The sequence below is a fragment of the Bubalus kerabau genome, chromosome 7 (genome assembly GCF_029407905.1).
Source record: "Bubalus kerabau isolate K-KA32 ecotype Philippines breed swamp buffalo chromosome 7, PCC_UOA_SB_1v2, whole genome shotgun sequence".
NCBI lineage: Eukaryota > Metazoa > Chordata > Mammalia > Artiodactyla > Bovidae > Bubalus > Bubalus kerabau.
In genome coordinates this window covers 50,706,165-50,733,572 of record NC_073630.1, presented here as the reverse complement: position 1 = coordinate 50,733,572, position 27,408 = coordinate 50,706,165, and the positions used below count along the sequence as shown (strand labels likewise).

General features: G+C 40.2%; 1 long non-coding RNA gene across 1 annotated transcript in view; it reads right to left on the bottom strand.

Annotated features, from left to right (window-relative positions):
* LOC129657739 (uncharacterized) overlaps window positions 1-27,408 on the bottom strand; it is a 47,188-nt gene that overhangs the window by 12,602 nt on the left and 7,178 nt on the right. Inside the window, exon 2 of the long non-coding RNA XR_008717051.1 lies at window positions 25,192-25,277. This is a non-coding gene — a long non-coding RNA (uncharacterized LOC129657739). The remainder of the gene's footprint in view (window positions 1-25,191; window positions 25,278-27,408) is intronic.

Below are 27,408 nucleotides of genomic sequence, written 5' to 3'. Positions count from 1 at the left end.
GGCAGGTTTCTCATTGCAGTGGCTTCTCTAGTTGCAGAGCACGGGGTGGGGGGCTCTAGCGCATGTGGGCTCAGTAGTAGCAGTTCCCCAGCTCTAGAGCACAGGCTCGATAATTGTGATACACAGACTTAGTTCCTCCCCAACATATGGGATCTTCCCCCACCGACGGAACCCTGTCTCCACCATTGGGCAGATGGATTCTTTACCGCTGCACGCTCCTGGGGAAGCCCCCACCCGCTTTCTCCCTTATGCTTTTCTCTACCCTATGTAATTGCTAACTCGTTAGGTCATGGATAGCATGCTTTAAAAAACAGTTTTCCCGATGTCCCTGAAGGCGTGCTCTAGGCTGACGATGGCCAGGAAGTTCCTTGCGGGATTACCAGAGCAAATTCAGGAGGAAGACGGGTGAGTGAAGCCGCACTTTGGCGCAGGGATGTGCATCGTATTTGCAACCCAAAGAGGCTCTCTCGCCTTTAGATTGGCAAATAGTCCAAAAACTGCTGAAATTCCTGCTTGGTAGTGAAAGCCTATTGCTCTCCCAGTCCTTACATCAGGGGCATTGCAATGCTGTCCTGAGTTTGATTTAACTTCCTTGCCGATACACGGGAACAAGTTGTTGGAAAACAATTATCTCAGGACCTCCCTCAAAACTGCGCTGTTTTTCAACCCCATTAGGGCTGAGATAGCAGCGCACAATTTCAGGATGATTTATCTCTCAATACTGATCTGCTGCTACATTACTGGACATTTCCTCCACCGCCGATTCCATCAATCAAGCAGTCATCTGAGCGCTTCTGCAACCCGCGCTCCTCTGACAGGGCCGCGCTTGCTATTTATCTTACAGGCCGTCTCTCACTCTTGTCAGTTTTAATTCCGCTCCATCCTCATTCTCTTCTCCTGTCCCCTGAGGGCTCTCTGTCTGGGATATATTATTATTCAGTATTTACAGGGATGTCACTTGAAAAATGTCACCATTGCAAATGACAAAAATGTGGGAATTTGCACAGAATTGTCTGTACCCCAGCCACCATTTTGAATTTTTATACCAGGATGTGAATTCTGCAGCTACCCATGAATCTTTCAAACCACTGACCTGGTTCAAAGAAGCCTTAGGGCAAGAGTATGACACTTGCTAAAAATCCTTCTAATTTAATTGTAAAGTTTCCACTTTTGAGGAGGATTTATTCAGTTCCCTATATTTAGAAAAAATATAATTTAGAAACTCTCCCACCGTTATTGACATAGTCAGGCAAGTCAATGTGCAAGGTTTATCCTTAAGCCTCTATAATGTACAATTATGGGTTGTCCATGCCTTATTATCAAATGTCTATCTCTTTTCATGATGAAATTGAAATGCTTATTTTAGCTAACACCCAAGTAGCATTTCTGATGTTTCACAATCTGTTTTAAGCATATATACTCACATATGTTAATCCTTAAATCAAACCTACATTCCTCGTTACCGTCAAAGAGGATATTTGGACAAACTATTTAAATAGAAGGGGAAATCAGATTTATTCAACACATACTATGAGCTTGGCTTTTTCACAAAAAATTGTCTTTCAAATGCTGAACACAGTTCTGAAGTATTAATATAATCAACTACATATTCATAGATGAGAAAGCTGAAGTGTGCCCAAAGGCTTGCAGACTCAATGAGGTCACTAAGCCAGCATTTTAACCCATATCTATCTGATTTCAAGTTACTCGCTGTCTCTGCTTTTAGAAAGAGATCTGAGGCTATTCTAGGTTACTGTCAAAAATTCTTTGAAACTTGTAACATCAGTCATAGGTCAGTCATCTTTTTATATCAGCCTTGGTGGTAATTCACTCGTCCAGATTCATTATGAGAGGCAGAAAATGTGCTTGTCTTTTCCCCAGACTGGACTAGAATGATCTAAAATTCCAGCGTGGTCCACAAATTGGGTTTGCATTGGTGCCAGGCCACATGAGGGGATCCAGTTTAAGAATAAAGGTAGCCTTCTCATGGTCCTTGATAGCTGAGCTGGTAAAGAATCCACCTGCACTGCAGGAGACCCCACTTCAATTCCTGGGTTGAGAAGATCCACTGGAGAAGGGATAGGCTATCCACTCCAGTATTCTTGGTCTTCCCTTGTGGCTCAGCTGGTAAAGAATCTGCCTGCAGTGCGGGAGACCTGGGTTTGATCCCTGGGTTGGGAAAATCCCCTGGAGAAGGGAAAGCCTACCCACTCCAGTATTCAGGCCTAGAGAATTCCATGGCCTGTATAGTCCACAGGGTCGCAAAGAGTCAGACACGACTGAGTGACTTTCACTTTCACTTTCTCATGGTCCAACCACACTCACTGGAGTTGTTCACCTGGATCTGGGACCCAGGGTCCAGCCAGGGAAATAAATTCACTTAACTTGCTTTGTTCAGTACAACTGTTTCTCCTATAGGACTTACATGGGGCAGTGACTGGTTGATAAGAAATAACAAGTATTTCTTGGTCTTCCAGCCAATCTAGCATACCACAGATGATTTAGAGGAAGTTCAGGGGCCAGCAGAGTGAGGTATTCGGGGCATGAATTGGCAGATCATGAAGGCAATCCACACAGAGTATTCAACAGCAGGGAGGCCAAGCAAAAAGGATCAGGTGGCTAAAGGAAGACTGGAGGCCAGTATAAGAGGAAGGTGAAGATCACAGGAGAAATGTGGGCACACTTAAGGAAGTCCAGGTGTGGTCACAAAAGCTAATCCCTGGTCTCTTGGATGACTCAAGGGAGATGGATGGAGCCCTAATCTCCAATAATTCAATTTTCTGGACAAGTTATCAAGACATACTACTACTACTAAGGGCTTACTCAGTGGCAAGCACTTTTGCTTTATGTGTTATTAACTCTCTTGGTCTTCTCAACAATCATATAGTTCAGTTCAGTTCAGTTCAGTTGCTCAGTTGTGTCCGGCTCTTTGCGACCCCATGAATTGCAGCACACCAGGCCTCCCTGTCCATCACCAACTCCCAGAGTTCACCCAGACTCACGTCCATCGAGTCAGTGATGCCATCCAGCCATCTCATCCTCTGTCATCCCCTTCTCCTCCTGCCCCCAATCATAGGAGCATAGGAGGTCTTTTCCAATGAGTCAACTCTTCGCATGAGGTGGCCAAAGTACTGGAGTTTCAGCTTTAGCATCAGTCCTTCCAATGAATACCCAGGACTGATCTCCTTTAGGATGGACTGGTTGGATCTCCTTGCAGTCCAAGGGACTCTCAAGAATCTTCTCCAACACCACAGTTCAAAAGCATCAATTCTTCAGCACTCAGCTTTCTTCACAGTCCAACTCTCATATCCATACATGACCACTGGAAAAACCATAGCCTTGACTAGATGAACCTTTGTTGGCAAAGTAATGTCTCTGCTTTTGAATATGCTATCTAGGTTGGTCATAACTTTCCTTCCAAGGAGTAAGCGTCTTTTAATTTCATGGCTACAATCATCATCTGTAGTGATTTTGGAGCCCAGAAAAATAAAGTCTGACACTGTTTCCACTGTTTCCCCATCTATTTCCCATGAAGTGATGGGACCAGATGCCATGATCTTCTTTTTCTGAATGTTGAGCTTTAAGCCAACTTTTTCACTCTCCTCTTTCACTTTCATCAAGAGGCTTTTTAGTTCCTCTTCACTTTCTGCCATAAGGGTGATGTCATCTGCATATCTGAGGTTATTGATATTTCTCCTGCCAGTCTTGACTCCAGCTTGTGCTTCTTCCAGCCCAGCGTTTCTCATGATGTACTCTGCATAGAAGTTAAATAAGCAGGGTGACAATATACAGCCTTGATGTACTCCTTTTCCTATTTGGAACAAGTCTGTTGTTCCATGTCCAGTTCTAACTGTTGCTTCCTGACCAATCATATAAATCAACTGATATTCCTCTCCCCAATGGATATATAAATTTGTTCAGTATCTTTAGGCCCATATCTGAATGAACCAGACATTCCACAGCTGGTCACATGAACTCTAGAATTTACACTCTCAATCACTCCCTACTCGTCACCACCTCTTGGGGTTGAAATGAAGGCTAAACAGCAAACACTTATTATGAACTGTGATCTGCAATGGAAAGCACAAGTCCAGGCAGTTATTTTAACCCATAAAACTTTTACAACAATCGTATGAGACAGTGTAATAGCGTTTGGTCAGGAAAACAGAAGCTACCTTGAATGTTCCAAGTATCAGTAATTCCAATGCAAGGAATTTCAAGGCCTTCCTTACACAGTCTTTTGGAAAGGCTGGGCAATGGATTTTAGGGAAGCCACCCAGATCTGATGCGTCTATGCAAATGGGCTCAGCACCCATCCTGAGATTAATGCACATCCTCCGGGCCTCTGGGACACTCATGGCCTATCTTGCAGGCAGCTCTGAGACAGAAAATTCTCAGTAGGCTCACCTGAAAGCCACTTTGAACCTCGCATCTTCCCGCCCACACATCTGCCTGTAACTATCTCCTTTGGGGACATAATGTGCCCTTCTCTTTTGCCAGGAAAATATCACACCAGTGTCTCTCTTCATCAGATGACAGCCAAAGCCGTATGTGAAAGGATATCCTGGGAACAGGCTTCTTCACAGTGCACAGGAGATTTAGAAGGTGGTACAGATGCAGTAAGCTAACAACAGATAATCTGGTACAGTTGGGTATAATTGTTATTCCCATTTGACAGTTGATGCAGCTGGGGCACAGAGAGATTAATCGATTTGTCCCAAATCACAACAGAAAGTGATAGAGTCAAGATTCACATCCAGAGTCTGGCTCTAGAACCCTCTCTCTCGCCAATGCATGAGATTGTGCTCATGAAAGACTTAGCCCAGTAAAGCTCAGCACAGATTATACACATTACATTAAGCTGTGGTTGTTGTTATCAGGCTTCCCAGGTAGCATAGTGGTAAAGAATCCTCCTGCCAACGCAGGAGATGTGGGTTGGATCCCTGGGTTGGGAAGATCCCCTGGATTAGGAAACAGCAACCCGCTCCAGTATTCTTGCCAGAAGAATCCCATGGACAGAGGAGCCTGGTGGGCTGCAATCCATGGTGTCACAAAGAGTCGGACACAACTGAGCACTGAGCACTGTTGTTATTATTGTTGTTGTTCTTATTATTGTTCTATTGTATTACTATGTTTGTTTTTCTCATAATTATCATAACTGGGGTTGCCCAGCTACTAGCTAAAATATGTTGACTATGCCCACCAACATTCTGTCCCACATTAGCCACCTTCCAAGGCCACCTAGGTGGATTTCCTTGCCCTAATGAATGTACCATTATAATTTAGTCCCAGATTTCTAAACAATCTTTTAAAAAACAATATCCTGAGTAGCCACAGGTATATATGTATGAATATGAGCATGCATGAATATGTACACACACATATGTTTTGTGAACAACAGAAAGGCAACTATTCCAATTGATTCAATTGATGTTGGTGAGCTTCTGAGAGTGGGCAATCCCAGCTGTCCAATTATTGCAGGCAACCTGCCCCCACATATTCACTGCACAAAAATCGTGTCAAATGCACTTGGAAACAACCCTAGGCTGCAGCACACTGAGAAAGAGAAGCTGGGAGTTGGACTCGCTGGCTTTGGGCTGCCCAGCACAGCCTGGAATGCATGTGTGGTCTTTGATTCCACCTCTAGATACTGCAGGGAAGACTCTGTAATTGAAAAAGCCTGCCCAAGCAGAAAGTCTGCCTTGTTTAATAAACAGTGTCCTCTGAAGAAGTTCAAAATTTACCAGAGGAGAAATGCAGCCTCTCGTGTTCCCATCAACTAGATGGGAACTAGCTGAAACAGATTTAGGTTCCAGCTGTGTTCTTTCCCTTACAGCTTTACCCATACAATTTGGCAGCTAAGTAGATGCTAAATATCTAGAATTAAACATGCCTGCCATCAATCCAATGGTCAGAACTTTTTTGGCTTCAAGGTAAATGATCAATGCACTCTTTCTTTATCCCTTTTTCTTCATCTCTACCATCTCCAATCATGCTTAGGGGGTAAAAAGGAAGAAAGAAACAAAGGTGTTTATCTTCACTCAGCAACTTCATGATTTCTATCAGATGGTAGGAGCAAAAATAATAAGTTGGAAGATTTCAAATGAAAAAGTTATAGAGCGGAGCACATGGTTGCTAATGCATTTGGTAAATGTTGGGGGGTGGGAATTATGCATGAATACCAAATTTCCATGATAGGAAGGTGAACAGCTCGTTTAAGGACTGCAGATTCAATTCTGGAAATCACATCACTCTGAACAGATATACAGTATTATATTCCAATTGAAAAAGGAATAGCATGTGAAATCACTGGGCAAAAAAGGCAGCAGAAGACTATTGCATCTTTAATAGGATTTTTGATTCAAATGTGCTGAGCCAAACCATTTAAAATTGCATTTGAATAGTGAACAGATAACATCATCATTTAAAAAAAAAAAAAAACCTGCCCACTTGTGCAAGATCAACAGAGGGCCTACAAAATAAAAACAGGGAGAAGGAGGTATTAGCTCTGAATAGAAAATAAAATTAGATATGACTTCTCAGCCATGAGGCCTTCTTCAGGCCTCAAAAAGGTAAAGCAAGGTGAACACCGTCTTTTGTTAGCACAACTCCAAGAAGATTTCGGAGTCTGGAGGTCCTTCCTCTTCAAAGTATTGTTATCAAAGGTGAATTTAATTTTGGTGATGATTTACCTTGCTTCTTCCACAAAATTGTTTTAGTCTTATTCATCAGTTTGCATTATTGGTATTGAATATGTGAGATCGGGAAAAGGGAAGGAGAACATATGATCGGGGTGGAGAACAATGCAACCAGGGGCAGACCCTCTAGCATTAAAATGCCCATGATTCAAGTGTAGAAGGTGTCTGAGGAAGTCCAATGAACCATAGGAACCACTGCCCCTGCTAGCAAACCCTCTGTTTCCTCCCAAATGAATCCTTCTGTCAGGCCAAGTTGCTGCCTAACTGAAGGCTAGGCAGCTAGCTTTGGTGTGCTGACTTCCCTGCAGGCTGTGTTTTCCTACAGTCTTTTTTGAAACAGTATTTCCCCATATAGATTATACAGATCCAGTGCTCTGGGACCTTTGTCTACTTTAATTAGCATTCTTCAGGAGAAATTCATACAGAAGAGAAAGAATTCCTTGAGTAAGTGAAAGCATAAATGGCTGTCAACTGAGAAATTCCTCAGATTTTTAGTGGAACTTCTGAGCCTAGGATTTTCTGATCTGCTCATTAGGCAACGTTATTTTTCTCTTCTCTGCTTAGAGTATCTCAATGGCTTGCAATCAAGGCTTATGTCCTTGAGAAAAGCATCACTATTGAGGGTTGGAAATTTACACCTGGAAAGACTGACATGAAGGTCTCTGGTGTATCTCAGGCAGAAGACACACAGTCTGAAGCTTTGGGAAAACTATAGCTTGCCCATGAAACAGACAGAGGCATGATCAGAATCAGCACAGCAGAGACATGAGGTCATGGTTTTCTTACATGATTGTAATAAGGAAGAACAAATCTGACTCCATATTGGAGTCACACACTTCTTACACACACCAAGTGTCAAAATATGCTGGTACCAGCTACCAGCTGGTACCAGGTATCCAGCTAGTTTAGAAATCTGATGAATTTCCTGCTGGATTAATCTTTTAGGTCCTAAAATATTTTAGTTCTTCAGAGGCTGATACTTGGAATCACACGAGTTCATCTGGCCCAGTGATTTCTATTCCAATAGTTTCTGGACTCACTTGACCCCAGAAACACCTACAAGAGCAGCAAACAAGAATCAGTATTGTTAACAAAAGCCCCTTGGTGGGCATTAGGCATACAACTTGCTGCTGCTGCTAAGTCACTTCAGTCGTGTCCAACTCTGTGTGACCCCAGAGACGGCAGCCCACCAGGCTCTGCCATCCCTGGGATTCTCCAGGCGAGAACACTGGAGTGGGTTGCCATTTCCTTCTCCAACGCATGAAAGTGAAAAGTGAAAGGGAAGTCGCTCAGTCATGTCCGGCTCTTAGCGACCCCATGGACTGCAGCCTACCAGGCTCTTCCATCCATGGGATTTTCCAGGCAAGAGTACTGGAGTGGGATGCCATTGCCTTCTCCCACAACTTGCACTAGTCCTCTAATCTAACCCATCACCTAATTACCAAATAAACCCCAACAGTTGAACCCTGAACTTGCTTTCATGAAGTCTAAAGATACTACTTCCTAATGATAGCTCAGTCAGCAAAGAACCCACATGAAATGCAAGAGACCTGGTTTCTATCCCTGGGTCAAGAAGATCCCATGGAGAAAGAAACGGCAATTCCCTCCAGTATTCTTGCCTGAAGAATCCAATGGACAGAGGAGCTTGACAGGCTACAGTCCATGGGGTCACAAGAGTCAGACACGACTTAGTGGCTAAACAACAACAACAACAACAGAAGAGGTATAAAGAGTTGTGGTATTCCAATTTTGTCATATATATTTTATTTTCAGTCCCACAAAACACATTCAGGCTCTGTGTTGAAGAGCTATAGGGTTTAGATCAGCATGTATGTTCCATGGAATGATATCATTCCCAAGGAGGCAAAATTTGATTCTTGAGAACACAAAATCCTTATATATTACATTGGTTTATGGTCCTCTAAAGGGCCACAGTACATAAACAGATACATAGTATATCCATGGTATTACAATTTTATGGAGATGGGGAAGTAATTAGAAGGGGAAAAAAATGTCTCCAAAGGTTTCTTAGAAGAACAAAACAATTAAAATGTTTAGAAATATCAGGAAGTTGAAGAACTTGGGTATGGAAAAATGCAACCATTTGTAGCTGCAACTAAGTTGTGCCTGTGTTAAAATATGGTATGGCCATAATTTTTCAAGACAAAACATAAATCTAGGTATTTAGAAACAATTTCCCAGTTTTAAAATGTTAGTTTGTTTTGAAAGAAAATCAGCAAGAGCCCTTTGTACTTTCTAAGCCAAAGAAAATATATCTCCAGGGCCATGTGGCCCACCAGATGTCAGTATACAGTCCATATCCTCAGGGGAAATTTGAAGGAATGGTTATGTCCTTAGAGCATTTGGTGGTTACTAATCAGTTAAATTAGACAAAGAGCAAAAGCATTATTCATGTTGTACTCTTTTAAGAAAAATGTTCACCGTTAACTCCATAAGTGAAACCATTTGCCCATTGGCAAATTTTAAGAAACATTTTTCTGGCTTCTCAATATTTACCAAGGTGTCAATAATCTTTGCAAAAGGGCCTTAGTCATTCCAAAGCTATTTTTAAATGAACAGAACAATTCTCCCATGAGAAGCATGCGGTGATCCATTCAAGCTTTGAAAGTTGCACTTTTCAAACTAGCAAACCCAGCTCCTGCATAAGAAGAGATTTGTTTATTCTGCTTATCTCAAACCACAGAGAATACTGTCCCTGTCTTTAAATGGTCAGATTTCTGCATACCATATCTTAATTCTGCATTAGAAAGATAACTCCAAAAAGTTAGAGACTGTTTACTGAAGTTGTTATATTCACACAAAAGGATGTTAAATATTTGATGATAATCTTCCCGCTCTTTGAATTAATATGAGTGCCAATCTAAACGGCACATGTTGAACAAAAATTTTGTTTTAATTGCATTTCCCATGTTCCCTTCCCTTCACATATATTCTAAGAAGAAAATTAAAGTCTGCTCTAAAAAGTATGTCTTCCTGCCTCTAAATGACATGAAGACATTAGTTTTGCTTTAATCACTCTTCATTTGAGCAGCTTAGGAAGGCTCAGCATGAATTTTTTATGTATCAGATCTCTTCTTCCACCTCCTCAATCCTTTCCTGCTGTTTTCTGCATTTCTCCCCCCATTTATCCAAGTCATCCTGGACTTTGGATAATCTATTTCCTCCAAGATATTTGATGGGTTTGTAAAGTATTTTTACTCCCAGTTAGCTGGAACACAATGCTGAGTATATAGGAATATTGGTAAACTCAGCAATTCAATAGGCAAAAATAGAAAGTGTCAAAGTGGTGGAGGATTTTGGAAACTCTTCTGATGCATTCCCACTGGGCTCCAAGAGGCCCTGACGAGTCTGAAGAGCACTTTCATATCCAAGATGGACAAGAACTTTGTTATTTCCTCTGTGTCCTCACCTAGAGGAGTTGAGTTTGGGAATTAAAATTTAATAAAGGATCAAGTTTGAAATTCTGTACCATATCCAATACTTATAAATACACCACAGAGATATTATCTAGGTATTATAAATAATACATGTAATGTTGATTAAAATTTTGATGTAAATTTCTAAAAACTTTATTAAAGTTGTAGAATAACTGACATAGGCTGTTTACAGTTGGATGACAACTTAATTAATCAATTGCTGTCTCCCCTGCAATAAAGATGAGAAGTGCACATTCTCTACTTGATTTTTATCCCTGAAGAATGAGCCAGAAAACACAAAATTATCTCCCTTTTAAAACACCAAATTACCTTGCTTTCAAAACAATATGAGTATTAACTATGAAGCATGATGGTACATAATCTTTGCCTAGACCAATAATCTGGAAAATACAACTCTCTGACATTTGACTGGTAAAGAGCTAAGGGGCTAAACAGAGAACACTTATGCACACTCAGTCCAGAAATGATCCTTTATATCTTGATACAGAGAAAATTTTCAATTTTCAGGTCACTAAGCGATTTAATTCTGTGTTAGAGATAAAAATTAAGAGCACAAAGCATTAACACACACACAAAAAAAAACCTATATATACAAATACATTGCACACTGCTAGTTTCAAGATTCTTGCTTAATGAGACTTTTGCCTTTTTAAATGAGAAATCCTAGAGCAATACTGAAAATAAGATGATGTTGAAATTAATATAGATAGTTGTTACTTTATTATTGCCTTTTTCCAAGAGTTTTGATACAAATAAAATGCTGTTGACTGAGGAATTATAAAATACTAGTTCTTAAGGGCAAGTGTAATCACTGAAGCAGGATCCATCCATTCATTCATTAATTTACTCAATAAGTTTACTACTATAGCAGACATCAGGAGAGTTATAAGGGTCAGCTAGATGCAATTCCACTGAAAGGAGTTTGCAGAATAACAGGCAAGATGCATCATGGATACAGATAACTTTGTAGCACAGAGACTGAACCAAACACACCTGGATTCAAACGCCCCCTCCATTTGACCTCTCTGATGCTCAATTTCCTCATCTATAAAGTATGAATAGCAGTATTACTTCATTGAAAATTTGTTATGTGGTTTCAGTGAGATAATTCATGATAAATATGGAGCTCAATGTCAAATATATATTAAGTTCTTTACAAAAAGTTAATTCTTCTTCATCCTGTAACTGCAGTGCTGTTGTGAATGTGGTTGTTGTCCAAAGAAGTCATTGCCAGGTCCTGAGCTCTTAGCATATCATAAGGAAAACCTGCTTAATTAATACGCAGATCTACATCCTTTCAAAGCACCATGATTATCCTGGCTTTCTCTCTAGGCTCAGCCATGTATAATAACTATCTCCTTAAACCTTCAAATCTGATTCATGTTGCTGTCTACCAGCATTAAACAAGAGATGTGAATTCACCATTAGACAAAATAAATATGTGTTTAGGGTACAAAGGGAAGGGAAGGGAGGCACCTCAGAGTTTTTCTCCCTAGCTAATGTGTCCTTAACTCTTTCACAGTCAATCTCAACTTGACTGGGGTTTTTTCTTTATCATTGTTTTTGTCATGTTTACCTTTATATTACTTTAAAAAAAAGTTTTGGGGGACATGGTGGGTAATTAAAATTTTAAATTTTGGTTTGAAGGTGTGCTTAGACATAACATTTGTTTCCATTTCATGAAATGAGAGTTTCCACTCCCCTTTGTTTGTAAACACAGCTGGCTGGATCTGGCTAGCATTTAACTCATCAGCCTATTACGTAACCCATACTTAAGCCTCTTATTGTAAGTGATGGAAGGGCAAAGCGAGAACAATTGCTGATCTGGTCTTGGGGCATTACTTAACCTTCCTCCAGCCGTGTTGTCAAACTTGGGGCTATACAGACTCTCTTATCTTGTATCCTGATAAAGATTTTCCCATATACATGTGAGTCTGACTCTTCTTGCCCAGATGCAGGACCACATTCACTGTTTTCATGAAGTTCAAATTTTCAAGGACCACTCAACATTGTCCAATCCAGCCTCCTGCTGGAGGTCTAAATCCCCTTTCTCTTTTCGCTGCTAAATCACGTCAGTCATGTCCAACTCTATGTGACCCCATAGACGGCAGCCCACCAGGCTCCCCCGTCCCTGGGATTCTCCAGGCAAGAACACTGGAGTGGATTGCCATTTCCTTCTGCAATGCATGAAAGAGAAAAGTGAAAGTGAAGTTGCTCAGTCATGTCCGACTCTTCACGACCCCATGGACTGCAGCCTACCAGGCTCCTCCATCCATGGGATTTTCCAGGGTAGAGTACTGGAGTGGGGTGTCAGTGCTTTCTCTTTTTAGTTGCCTTATGAATCTCTAGTCCTGCTGTGTTCTGCTGTTTACTGTTCCTACAGCATTTTGAAGTGCCTTTGAAGTCCCTCTATTGTAGCCTAATCAGTTTGTACTGTCACTATCGGTTTATGTGTTTATCCCTTCAAGATTACACCACACTCATCTTTCTGTCTTTAACAACTGACTCACACATACATAGTGAATGCTTAATAAATATTTTGAACAAATGAATTAATAATTTAATTCAAAAATCAATCAAAGTAGCTGAAAGCATATTTAATGCTTTTTATCCAGGTTCTAATTAGATTGAGCCTTAAGAGTCTAGTCAATCAGGGTCTCTTTGCAAAATCCCTTCATTACTGAAGTTTCTAGACCTGAAAGGCCAAGTTTGATGACTGATAAATCTCAGAAGATTAATAGTGTCCAAGATACTTATCCTCTCAGACAACATGAAAAGCAGTTAGAATGTTCTGGGTCACTCAGATTGCCACCTTCTCTTACAGTTGATTCTGATGACATTAGTTAAATATCAGTTTGCCTTAGATTCTCATCTTCAACTACTCCACCTTCTGCATTTCCTTCCAGAAAAACAGATCAATGCAACTGTCTATTCTTGCAGATTTTTACCAGTTCTCCATATTTCCATGTCCAAGGGACAGCTCTCAGTCCTCATATGTATCTAAGGGCAGGATGTGGCATAGTTTATTACTTTCTGCTCCTTGAAACATTTTCTTCACTTAATCACTTCTTTTTTGACTGGTTTTCCCTTATCCCCCTACCCTCCAAACACAGGAAACTCTTCCCTATCATCATTCACTTTAGACACCTCATTTATTCTCATGGTTTGAAATTCCAACTATATATGGAAACTGGAGGAGGAGATGGCAACCCACTCCAGTATTCTTGCCTGGGAAATCCCATGAACAGAAGAGCCTGGTGGGCTACAATCCATGGGGTTGCAAGAGTCGGACATGACTCAGCAGCTAAACCACCACATGTAGGTAAAATATCTCCACCTAGACACCTAACAGGCATCTATAACCCATCATGTCTAAAATTACCCTCATTCTTCCTGCCTCATGATAGCAACTCTTTTCTTTTTTGTGGTTACTCAGTTCAAACTCCTTAGAATCACCCCCTTAGTCCTGTCTTCCCCTCATCTACTCTCCTCATCATGTCTACTCTAACTGTAAGTCCTATTGATTCTACCTCCAAAATACATCCAGCATTGACCACTTCTCCCTACTTCCACCCTGGTCCAAAAAGCATCACCTCCGGCTTAGATTATTATGACAGTTCCCTAGCTAGGCTTCCTGCATCTGTCTGTCCTCCCTCTAGAGTCTATTCTCAACATATTGACAAACAAAGTGATACAGTGAGCTAGATGATGTCACCTTGCTGTTCAAACCTTCTGACAGCCCCACAACTCATCAGACAAAAGGTGACATTTTTACAACGGCCTGTAAGACTCTGCAAGATCTTGTCTACTGTCACCTCTCCACCTCTATAGCCTCATCTCCTACCATCACCTCCTCACTCTGTTCCAGCCACACTGACATCTTGTTCTTCCTGAAACACACCTGTGTCTAGATCAGGATTTGCCACCTGTGGGTATTTGATAACTATTTATGGAAGGAAGGAAAGAAGAAAGGGAGGGAGGGAGGGAGGAAGAAAAGAAGGCAAGAAGGAAGGAAGGGGAGAAATGGAAAATTGTTCAAACGTAAACACAAAATGCACTCAAAAGCAAAGTGGCTGTTTTTAAAATAATATGCTCTGTTATTTTAACAGTCAATAGAAATACTCTTTAGAATATGTCTTTGCAGAATTTGGATTTTGATACTAACTTTAAGACTAAACTGTAGGTTTGTAACCATCCATACTATTCAGGGTTTTTAGAAAATTATCTAAGTGTCCAAAGGCAAATAGAAGGGACACATTATAGATCCTCAGAATGATTTCAGAAATAATCAAGGCATTTTATACAACAGGAAAAAATATTCTGAAGGATTATGTAGAGGAGCACAGGCCTTTATTTCATGGACAAATCAAAACTGCAGTGCTGAAGAAATTGATGTTATGTCAGGGAAGAAGTATACAACTTAAGGGAAAAAAAAAGAGGTTAAGAGAAGACAAATAAACAACTTCTGATATCAGATAAAGAATTCAGAATAAGTATGTAGAAACTTGTAGTTGACACAGACTGTGTCAAACCTAACAGACTGACTTTAAAGGCATTCTCATTGTGCTACAGAAAACTTGCATCTAGATCCGTGAAACTTCAGTTACTGAAATCTTAACAACTTTTATACCATTTAAAAAAAAAACCATCATGACCTCAAATTCCATAAACTAGGGAAATAAAGTAAACGGGGTCTGAACAATGAGCTGAGAGATTCTGCAAAGATCCAAGACACTGTGAATAGATCTCTACTGAGAATGAGAAGCAAAAGGCTGATGTCACCTCTTGAGGGACAAAATTCAAAGTGACTATTCAATATTTGATGTAATTGCTTAGAGTGCGCCTAATACGACATAGCATCACAGTGGCTCCTTTTTTCTGTCTGTCTAGTCCACTTAAGTGGTTTATCCAGATAACTAAAGCTTACATGATTAAGTCATCAGCCTTTTGCTTAAATATGCCTAAAGTATATTAGTTCCTTGCCTACATTTTCAAGCAGAATTCACTGAACATAATTTAACTTATTTCTGATGCTTAGCTATTGTCAAGGAGACATTTTGATGTGTGTGTGTCATGCATGCGTGCTCAGTCGCTAAGTCATGTCTGATTCTTTGCGACCCCATGGACTGAGCCTGCCAGCCTCCTTGATCCATGGAATTTCCCAGGCAAGAATACTGCAGTAGGTTTTCATTTCCTTCTCCAGAGGATCTTCCCTACCCAGGGATTGAATCTGCATCTCCTGCATTAGCAGGCAGCTTCTTTACCACTGAACCGCCAGGGAAGCCCACAGTTTGATGTAGCAATTAAGAATTGGATTTTTTCCAGCTTTATTAACATGTAATTGACAATTAAAACAGCATGATATTTAAAATATACATCATGGTGATATGATATACATATATGTGATATAAATACACATTGTGAAAGGATTCCACCATCTAATTAATTAACATATGCATATTGTGGGGGTGGTTTTGGTGAGAACATCCAAGTTCTACTCTCTTAGAAAGCTTTGATTATATAATATAACTTATATATAACAAAATATCATGTAATAAGTTATATATAGTAATACAAGATATACAATGTTAGATATATAATGTTACCAACTATATGTAATATGTTAAACCCCCCTCATTTTATAGCTGAAAAGTTTGTACCCATTTACCAATCTTTCTCTATTTCCTCTGTTTCTGATAAACCCAACCCCTGAGCTTCTGGCAACCACTTTCTACTCTCTTTCTAAGAGTTAGTCTTTTTTTTTCTTTTAAGAGTCCACATATGGGGATTTCTCTGGTGGTCCAGAAGCTAAGACCCCACACTTCCAATGCAGGGGGCTGGGGTTCAAACTCTGGTCAGGGAACTAGGTCCCAAAGGCCCCAGCTGAGAATTCACATGCCACAACCAAAACCTGGTACAGCCAAATAAATAAACAAATATTTTTTTTTAAGTCCACATATGAGTGATATCATGCCATATTTGTCTTTCTCTGTTTAGTTTCTTTTAGCATAATGCCCTCAAATTTCATCCATGTTGTCATAAATGACAGCATTTCTTTTTTTATAGCTATATAAATTCCACTGTATGTATATGTGTGTGTATACATATATATATATATATATATCTTTCTCATCCATTCATCCACTGATATATACTTAGGTTTCCATATCTTGACTACTGAGAAAATACACATGAAGTAAGGTGGCTCAAGAAGTTGCCAGGATGACTCAATGGACATGAGTTTGAGTGAACTCCAGTTGGTGATGGACAGGGAGGCCTGGCATGCTGCGATTCATGGGGTCACAAAGAGACACAACTGAGCAGCTGAACTGAACTGAACTGAAAGGATACTTTGCAACAAGTAACAAAACAAAAGTTTTCACTAAAAATAATGTCTCCAATTATAGAAGGTTCCTGATGGTTTATTGATTCACAGGAAATCCAGTCAGAGGCTGGAGATACCATGAGCAGATCCCTCAGAGGGAGTGAGGAAGGACTCATCCTTGATGCTTACGATTCTGTGACCAAAATATGATCTAGACACCACCAGGCAGAGAAGCTCAGATTGCTAATACATTTCCTGCCCAGGTCTGAATGAGCTCAGAAATTGACTGAAACTGAGGGAGACCAACCAATCAATCTAGTCAACTCCCAGGAAGGCACAGGTGAACAAAATACTTCTTCCCATGGCCTAGCATCTTGAAAACTGTGGCCCTGCTGATAAAAGGTGGTATCTCCCTGAAAAGGAAATCAATTAGTACATGCAAACAGGGTCTATGCCCTTCTCAGCCCACTGGAGTTGGCATTTCTCCACTACATAAAGAAGAGAACAGGAGCATAGCATTCACCTCTCTCTTCCACTAAACAAAGCCCAGACATGTAGCTTAGCTTAAAGTCCCTTCAAGACTAGAACCCTCTGGGACCTCCCTGGTGGTCCAGCAGTTAAGACACCATCCTTCTACTGCAGAGGGCACAGGTTCCATCCCTGGTCCTGAAAACTAAGATTCCCACATGCCCTATGGCTTGGCCAAAAAAAATAAATAAATAAATAAGGGAGAACGAAAGTTTAAAAAAGAAAAAGACTGGAGCCTTGTCACTGCAGGCACCCTCCTCACCATCACAGCACTTTCCACTGCCTCTAATTCACATTAATCCATCTCAACTCCAATGTGAGTCAGGAACTCTTGAATCACAGAGCTTTTCACCATACTTTCAGTCTGGCAATCACCCTGCCTCTGTGGATAATTCTACTTTTTGAATTCTTCAAACTTCATCTGTGCAGTCTTTTGCAGAAACCCACACCTCATTTGGTCCTCACTACTGGCAAATATCAAACCCTGAAGATGTGTTGGCAACTCTCCCTGGATTTCTGGCTCCATGCAAAACCGCTCATTCCCATAGTGCTCGGATATCGTCCCCAGGTGCCAATCACATTATCTCGATGAAACCCGTCATAGATTCTAAGTCTAGTGGGGGAAATGGCCAAGAACTAAGGCAGTCCAATGTTTGTTTAGCCCATTCTAAGGTACCATCTACCTGCTATTTCCTCCTATCCTGGGTCTTCCCTGGTGGCTCAGTGGTAAAGAATTCGCCTGCCAATGCAGGAGATGTGCATTCAACCCCTGAGATAGGAAGATTCCCTGAAGAAGGAAATGGAAACTCACTGCAGTGTTCCTGCCTGGGAAATCCCACAGACAGAGAAGCCTGGCGCTACAGTCCACAGAGTCCAAAGAGTCGGCATGACTTATTGGCTAAAAAACAACAAAGGTATTACTGCCGGCTATTCCTCCTATCCCAGGTCTTGGTTTATTTTTAAAAGAAGCCTCTTGTCCTCCGACCTTCTTTATTAATAGCTGAGAATGTCACCCATAAAACTTTTTCCCCACCCCTGCTTTGACCAAATAATGCATCCTCCCAACATCCTCCCGTGGCATTCAATATCATATCAAATTCAAATAAATCACAGTTGACTTTAAAGCCCTCCAGCAATTCATGTGTGCCTATATCAACTCCCACACTCCTCAGCTGCTCTTGTCACATAAACCATCTCACAGCCTCTTTCCTCTACTACTTGCAATTCTTTCCCTTCTCCCTTGCTCTCTCACCCACCTGAATCAACATCCCATCACCAGCTATCGAATTACTTATTTTAGAGGAAGCAGAAAAGGTTGAATAAGGTATCTTGGTTCATAGCCTCATCCTGCTAATTCCTAACTACGTGACTTTGTCAAACTGCAATAATAGTGATGAGAACAACACAAGCCTTTAACCAACACTTTTAGGTGTTCATCCAATTAACCCTATGAGGGAAAGGCTAGCATTATCCAGATTTTGAGGATGCAGAAAATCACCCAGTTTTACTAAATACACATTTTCTTATGTGAAAACTAGAAATACTAACATTTACTTCTCATAGATAAAAGTAAAACATGACATGAACAGCACACAATTTATGTCAATTTCCTTTCCCATCACCAAACCCACCTTATTCACCATCTCTGCTCTCTATAAAAGAAATAATAGAGCTCTTCTCCAGCAAGATTGTCCCTTTCTTATCTTCACAAGGGATAGGAGCTAAATACCAGAAAACAAATGGTATAATCTGCTGTGAACCAGAAAAGTAATGACCTTCAACACAGCACACTGTTCCATGACCAATGGTTGGAAACAGAAATCGGACTTTACCTTTAGGAAGGACAGGTAATTCCTACTAAATGTGAATTGAGGCTTTTTACCCTCTGCTTCTCTCTCTGGAGAGAACACTTCTTTCCCACCTGTTTTGCTGAAATTCCTTCCTCAGAGGACAAAGATTTCATTCCACAAAGCCAGGCTTAAAATGCAAATACCATTGGATGAGCTAATACTTTGATGTGCTTCCAAGTTACTGGTTTCATATCTCTTCTTGCCAACAGGACTTGGCAGAGATGATGAGAATCAGAAAGGGAAGGAGGGCACCAAGACGAATGCGTCCACTTAGCTATTTGACCCAGAATAACAACATTTGTCACCATGCCTAGTATAGGAAAAGGCTATGGCAATAATCAAGCTAAAATATACGAGTTTTCATGTGACTTCGGAGCAAACAGAAGATTGATAAACTATGATTACAAGCTATCTGTAGCCAACCAAGAAGACTTAACTCAGTTTATAAGGTGGCACATCTGTGCTTCTCCTCTACATCCTTGACATTAAATGATTATTAATTTTCTTATATTGACAGTCCTCTAAAGTCATTGCAATTGCCAATATTTCACATGTTTCAACGTAGGGCTGGAATTTACCTTCCTTAAGTAAATAGCATCTTGTTGTAAAGATTATTGTTTTCCTCTAGCTAGAGACACAGAATAATCACTTCCTATATCCAAAATCACTGTTCTGAAGTAAACAAGGTGGAGGAACATTTGATGTTGTGGGAGACAGCCTCTACGATGACCCCAGTGATCCCCATCTTCTGGTTTAACAGCCTTGCATAATCCTCTCCCCTTAAGGGCATATTGAAATTACTGACATGCTTCTAATTAATGTAGAAAAGCAATGGGATGTCCCTCGTGAGATCAGGTTATAGGAAAACTGTGGCTGCTGTCCTGGATGTTCATTTCCCTTCATTCACTCACTCACCTTGAGGAATTCGGCATGTTTTGAGCTGCCCTATGAAGTCCACCATTTCTGTCCTTTATCGAGCCCATCTTTGCATGAAATGTTCCTTTGGTATCTCTGATTTTCTTGACGAGATCTCTAGTCTTTCCCATTCTGTTGTTTTCCTCTATTTCTTTGCATTGATCGCTGAAGAAGGCTTTCTTATCTCTTCTTGCTATTCTTTGGAACTCTGCATTCAGATGTTGAAATCTTTCCTTTTCTCCTTTGCTTTTCACTTTCTTCTTTTCACAGCTATTTGTAAGGTCTCCCCAGACATCCATTTTGCTTTTTTGCATTTCTTTTCCATGGGGATGGTCTTGATCCCTGTCTCCTGTACAATGTCATGAACCTCATTCCATAGTTCATCAGGCACTCTATCTATCAGATCTAGGCCCTTAAATCTATTTCTCACTTCCACTGTATAATCATAAGGGATTTGATTTAGGTCATACCTGAATGGTCTAGTGGTTTTCCCTACTTTCTTCAATTTAAGTCTGAATTTGGCAATAAGGAGTTCATGGTCTGAGCCACAGTCAGCTCCTGGTCTTGTTTTTGCTGACTGTAAAGAGATGGGAATACCAGACCACCTGATCTGCCTCTTGAGAAATTTGTATCAGGTCAGGAAGCAACAGTTAGAACTAGACATGGAACAACAGACTGGTTCCAAATAGGAAAAGGAGTACGTCAAGGCTGTATATTGTCACCCTGTTTATTTAACTTATATGCAGAGTACATCATGAGAAATGCTGGACTGGAAGAAACACAAGCTGGAATCAAGATTGCCGGGAGAAATATCAATAACCTCAGATATGCAGATGACACCACCGTTATGGCAGAAAGTAAAGAGGAACTAAAAAGCCTCTTGATGAAGGTGAAAGTGAAGAGTGAAAAAGTTGGCTTAAAGCTCAACATTCAGAAAACGAAGATCATGGCATCTGGTCCCATCACTTCATGGGAAATAGATGGGGAAACAGTGGAAGCAGTGTCAGACTTTATTTTTCTGGGCTCCAAAATCACTGCAGATGGTGACTGCAGCCATGAAATTAAAACACGCTTACTCCTTGGAAAGAAAGTTATGACCAACCTAGATAGCATATTGAAAAGCAGAGACATTACTTTGCCAACAAAGATCCGTCTAGTCAAGGCTATGTTTTTTCCTGTGGTCATGTATGGATGTGAGAGTTGGACTGTGAAGAAGGCTGAGCGCCAAAGAATTGATGCTTTTGAACTGTGGTGTTGGAGAAGACTCTTGAGAGTCCCTCGGACTGCAAGGAGATCCAACCAGTCCATTCTGAAGGAGATCAGCCCTGGGATTTCTTTGGAAGTTATGATGCTAAAGCTGAAACTCCAGTACTTTGGCCACCTCATGTGAAGAGTTGACTCATTGTTAAAGACTCTGATGCTGGGAGGAATTGGGGGCAGGAGGAGAAGGGGATGACAGAGGATGAGATGGCTGGATGGCATCACTGACTCGATGGACGTGAGTCTCAGTGAACTCCGGGAGTTGGTGTTGGACAGGGAGGCCTGGTGTGCTGCAATTCATGGGGTCGCAAAGAGTCGGACACGACTGAGCGACTGATCTGATCTGATCTGATGAAGTCCACAAAATGAAGAACTGATGGAAGAGTCCTCTAATCAACAGCCAGCAGGAAACTGAAGCTCTCACTCCAACAGGCTGCAAAGTAGGAACTCCTTCCTACAGTCACTTAAGAGGTTCTGGACATGAACCCTCCTTTAGTCAACTTTGAGATGAGACTGCGGCAGCATGGCTACAACCACACAACCTTGAACCAGAGACACTCAGATAAGCCTCATCTAGATTCCTGACCCACTCTGGTGGTGGTGATTTAGTTGCTAAGTCATGTCTGACTCTTGAGATCCTATGTACTGTAGCCCATCAGGCTCCTCTGTACTTGAGATTCTCCAGCCAAGAATACTGGAATAGGTTGCATTTCCACCTCTAGAGGATCTTCCCGACCACCCTAACTGTGAAATAATCAGTGTTTTCTCTTTTAGGAATCGAATGCACGTCTCCTGCATCTCCTGCATTGGCAGGCAGATTCTTTACCACTGAGTCACCTGGGAAGTCCCTTGTATCTCAACAGGCAACAGCTCATTGATTGGCCAGTTTGCCAACAGTCCTGATTTCTCAAGTAGATTTCATGGGGCAAGAGCTCTCCTTGGGGTTAACTTGCTCTTCACCTAGGTTAATTTAAATAGCAGTTGAAAATTTAGCTTGAAAGGATAATTACAACATTTCACCTTCTTTTATCTCAGGTTATGTAAATGAGGCTTTCATCTTCTCACAGTTCATATTATATTAATACAGGGAATAAAAAGGTCTCACTATATTGTGTGCTGTCAATCACTTTAGAAGAATATTCTCCAATAATCTTAGTGGGTACAAATTGGACAAATTTCCATCATCATGAGCTGTGTCTATTATCAACAAGGAAACACATAAACTTATAGCTTGGCAGAGTTCTCACCTGAGCAGTGAAAGGTGTCAATTTTATCAGATTGCAAAGTTGGAGGGGCTTTTTTGACATTTATCAAGTATTAAGAACATTTACTGTATAGCTAGGAATAGCCCTGAAGAAGCAAATTCAACTTCTACCCCCTTTTAAACTATGATGTTCATATCCTGCTGAAGGCGGTGAAAGCACTAACCCTGAGTGACGGGCCCTGGACCATAGCTTTATCCTCTGCTTTGCACCACAGCTCTTCTGGGAGATGCTGTCATTCACAGTATTGAACAGTGAAATGTGATGGTTAGACAAATGCAGCATCGTCGAGTTTAATAAACATCAGGAGGAAGCTGGCAGATAAGTTTTAACCCCAGGACATTTTTAGAAAATCAAAATACTGTTCTCTGTCCTCCTAGTGTTAACACAATACCATGTGTTTAAACTAGAGCTTAGAAAAAAAAAAAAAACTAAAGTTTTTCTATTATACCTAAGGCCAGGCTCAAGGTCTTATTCCTCCAGGAAACCTTCCGTGATTATCTCAACTCTAAATAATTATTCCTTCAAGTGTGGGGCCAGAAGACATTACTCATTCCATCGAAAGGCAGTGTACAAAAGTGGTTAAGAGAGTAAGTTCCATGAGTAGACCACTTGGATTCAAATTCCAATGAGCAGGGGCTCACTAGCTATGGAGGTTGGAGCAAACAACTTAACCTTCATAAATTGGTTTCATCAATAAAATGGGGAGAGTACCTGTGCCCTAGATTGCCTTAGATGATCATGCAGAGAGACCGCAACTGCATGGGCCCTTTAAAAACATTTGCTCTTGAGCAACTACTGCTTGCCAGACAGAAACATTGACCTGTTATATCTCCATACCTCTACTATACTGTAAACAATAAATCCCCTTGTGGATGGACCTAGGGTCTGTCATACAGAGTTAAGTAAGTCAGAAAGAGAAAAACAAATGTCATATATTAATGAATGTATGTGGAATCTAGAAAAATGGTACAGATGAACCTATTTCTGAGGCAGAAATAGAGACACAGACATAGAAAATGGACATGTGGACACAGGAGGGGAAAGGAAGGATGGGACAAATTGGGAGATTACGGTTGACATATACACACTATGATGTATAAAATAGACAGCTAGCAGGAAGCTGCTATATAGAACAGGGAGTTTCAGTTCAGTGCTCTATGATGACCCAGAAAGGTGGGAGAAGAAGGTATATCCAAGAAGGAGGGAATATGTGTATACATATGACTGATTCACTTCATCATACAGCAGAAACTAACATAGCATTGTAAAGCAACTATATTTCAATTGAAAAAAAAAAAAAAAAAAAACCCTGAGTTAAATCTGATTACCTCCATTTTACAAATGGGAAAGTAAGGCTAATAGAAGTTAAGTAACCAGTTCCCACATACACAGTCGTAGAGGTAATATACACAGTCGTAGGGGTAATATATGAAACATGGCATCTGGGGTCCAAAGTCCACTACTACAAAATATCACAACTCTTGTACTTCTGGAAAGTACTATCTTCAGTTTTCAATAATTTATTACACCTGAATACATACATATCTCTCTCCCTTACTGCACTGTTGAGTTACCCTGGGGTAAGCACTGTTTCTCGTTCTTCTTGGGATTCCCAATGCCTAGCATAAAACACTTAGCCCATAATAGATGCTCATTACATTTTCTTGAAATAAAATAAGTTGGTAAAGTTGCAGCTGCCCTATAGGAACTGTAACCCTTCTTTAAAGAAAAAGTCTTACCAAAAAGGAAAGGCCACAAATTTCCCTCAGCAAAGAAAATTGTTGAAAAATGAATAAACACACTTGTGGGCCCTGAGCTGTCAAAATCAAAATGGGACTTAGATTCTGCCAGATGCATCTCCCCTCAAGCCCGTCAATCAGTGTATACATATTGATTATCTTCTGGGTGCTAAAATAACCTCATGATATCAGTGACTTCCAAACAGCCAGATCAACCTTATTTCTGACATACAAAGGAAGAGTACAGGTGACTATCTAACCCTAGAGGACCTTGGAAAACCTCTATTTTCAGTTATCCATAAAAGTTTACAGTTCCATAACAAGCTGCTTGTCACATGTTAGTCCCTTCAGTAAATGAAGTTGCTGTTTTCAGGTCCTACTGAGGAAAAGTGGTCCATGGATGCTGTTCCTCTCTAAATGATATTTGTCAAAAATGGAGTTAACCCTTAAAAGGTGAAGTAATGAGAAGAGTAATTTTGTCCTACTTTTATGTGATAGTTGAGATGAATTCTTAAAGTTCTAAAGATATTGAAAGAAAGAAAAACAATATTTGTCAGAGAATTAAAGAATCAGTGATAGGGATGATCAGATTTTCGAACACAAAAGAATTACATTGAACCCCTACCTCACATCACAGCCTTTTATCCCAACCTATTCAAGTAACATTTAAAGAGAGGAGCTTTTGCTTATTATTTTATAAACTAAGTCCTAAAGCTAGGCTTGAATATATTATCATTTAACTCTCATCATTATTGAGGTATTCTATATTTATAACAGTTAACTGATGTGTCACTTTCTCAATAAAAAATTTAATAGCATAAAATGACATACCCTTTCTTCTTTCTGTAACTCTCACCAGAAAGAACTTAGCTGTGCCCCAAAGCACACTGGTCCCAGCCAATCACAGGGTGGCTGCTGCCTGAATGCAGGTAACCTTCTTTAAAGAAATGGCTCTGAAATTGCAGAGTTTTTAGTCATCAATATTTCAGAGAACTGAGGCCATTTTTGAAGATACAGATTTGGGTTCAATCACTAGTCAGAGAGCTAAGAAGATCCCACAAGCCACACAGGCACCTGAAAAAAAAAAAAAAAAAACACACACACACACACAAAAATCACTCCAGGAAAGATTTCTAGATCTCCAGAAACTTACCTCAAACCTGAAGTGGCTTTCAAAAATAGAGGACTTGTGTTGAGTTCTATTGGCTTCCCTGGTGGCTCAGACTGTAAAGAATCTGCCTGCAACAGAGGAGACCTGGGTTTGATCCCTCAGTTGGGAAGATTCCTGGAGAAGGGAAGGGCTACCCACTCCAGTATTCTTGCCTGGAGAATTCCATGAACAGAAGAGCCTAGTGGGTTACAGTCCATGGGGTCACAAAGAGTCAGACACAACTGAGTTTTATGGAGGTTTGGGCTTTCAAAATGCCAATCACTTTGTTTCTATCATTTTCCTTTCAAACGTTAAGGGTTTCATCAGGGCAACATCCATATCCTGCCATGCTTGTAACCTAGACAGGTTCACAGCAAACCACATGATGGGTTCTCCATAACATGATTTTGGTGTAATTCACAAGAATAAGATGTAAACCAAATTAAATCACAGCAAGAGAAAATAAAGATATAGCAGGAAGATAAGACCAGTGGAAAAAATTAAATAAAGCCATGAAAGTGATAAGATCTTAGAGGAAATAACACTGAGCCAAAAATAGAGTTGTGAGGTTCTGGTGGCCAAGAATTTACCTTTTTAGATAAACTAATATGATTATAAAATCCAGGTTTTTTCAGAAAAGAAAAAAGATATACGATTTCCTTCCAAGAAGCAAAGCTTTTTCCTGAAACTTTAGTATGTACCAGTGCTGTCCAACAGAAATATAATGTCACATATGCAATTTTAAATTTTCTAATAAATACATTTAAAATGTAAATAAAATGACATTAATTTTTATAAAATCTTAATATATTCAAAGTATTATCATTTCAGTATATAATCAATAGACAAATTAACCATGTGGTTTTTTTTTTTGCATACTAAGTCTTTAAAATATAATGTACATTTTACACTCATAGCACTTCTCAGAGGCGCTAAATTTTCATTGGAAATACTTGATCTATTATATTGGTGCAAAAGTCATTGTGGTTTCAAACCATGAATTTCATTATGACTAGGCTCAAACACATCTTTATTAATCAAAATAGGAACCATTATAATCAACATATTTTTGCCAAAGAAAAATAAGTTTGCTTATTCCTGTAGCATAAAAATTCATACTTCAGGATTCAACGAACTCTTGGAAAGAATGCTCTGCCTCCTGCTCATTGTGGAAGCGTTTTCCCTGCAAAAAGGTGTTAAGATGTTGAAGTGGTAGTCAGTTGGCGAGAGGTCAGGTGAATAAGGCAGATTAAGCAAGACTTCATAGCCCTATTCATTCAACTTTTGAAGCGGTTGTGCAACACGCCGTTGGGCGTTGTAGTGGAGAAGAACTGCGCCCTTTCAGTTGACCAACGCAACTGCAGGCGTTGCCGTTTTCAGTGCATCTCACTGATTTGCTGAGTATACTTCTCAGGTGTAATGGTTTCACCGGGATTCAGAGAGCTGTAGTGGATCAGACCGGCAGCAGACCACCAAAGAGTGACTATGACCCTTTTATTGTGCATATTTGGATTTGGGAAGTGCTTTGGAGCTTCTTTTTGGTCCAACCACTGAGCTGGTCATCAGCAGTTGTCCTATAAAATCCACTTTTTCTCACACATCACAATCCAATAGAGAAATGATTCATTGTTGTTGCATAGAAAAAGAGACAACATTTCAGACTTTTTTTTTTTTTTGGTCAGTTCATGAGACACCCACTTATTGTGCTTTTTCACATTTCCAATTTACTTTACATGCTGAATGACCAAGGATGGTCTATGTTGAGTTCTTTGGCAACTTCTCGTGTAGCTGTAAGAGGATCAGCTTCCATGATTGCTCTCAATTGGTCGTCATCAACTTCTGATGGCTGGCCACTATGTTGCTTATCTTCAAGTCACTCGTCTCCTTTGCAAAACTTCTGGAACCACCACTGCACTGTATGTTCATTAGCAGTTCCTGGGCCAAATTCGTTGTTGATGTTGAGAGTTGTCTACGCTGCTTTATGACTCATTTTGAACTTGAATAAGAAAATCACTCAAATTTGCTTTTTGTTCAACATCATTTCCTAGTTTAAAATAAATATTAAATGAATAGCAAATAATAAGTCATTAGCAAAAAACATAAAGTGAGAAATGAGTATTAAAATGATCTATAAAATAACCACATTTATTAAGAATGTATTCTGATATTAAACATCAAATTTCAACAATGCAAAAACAGCAATTATATTTGCGCCAACCT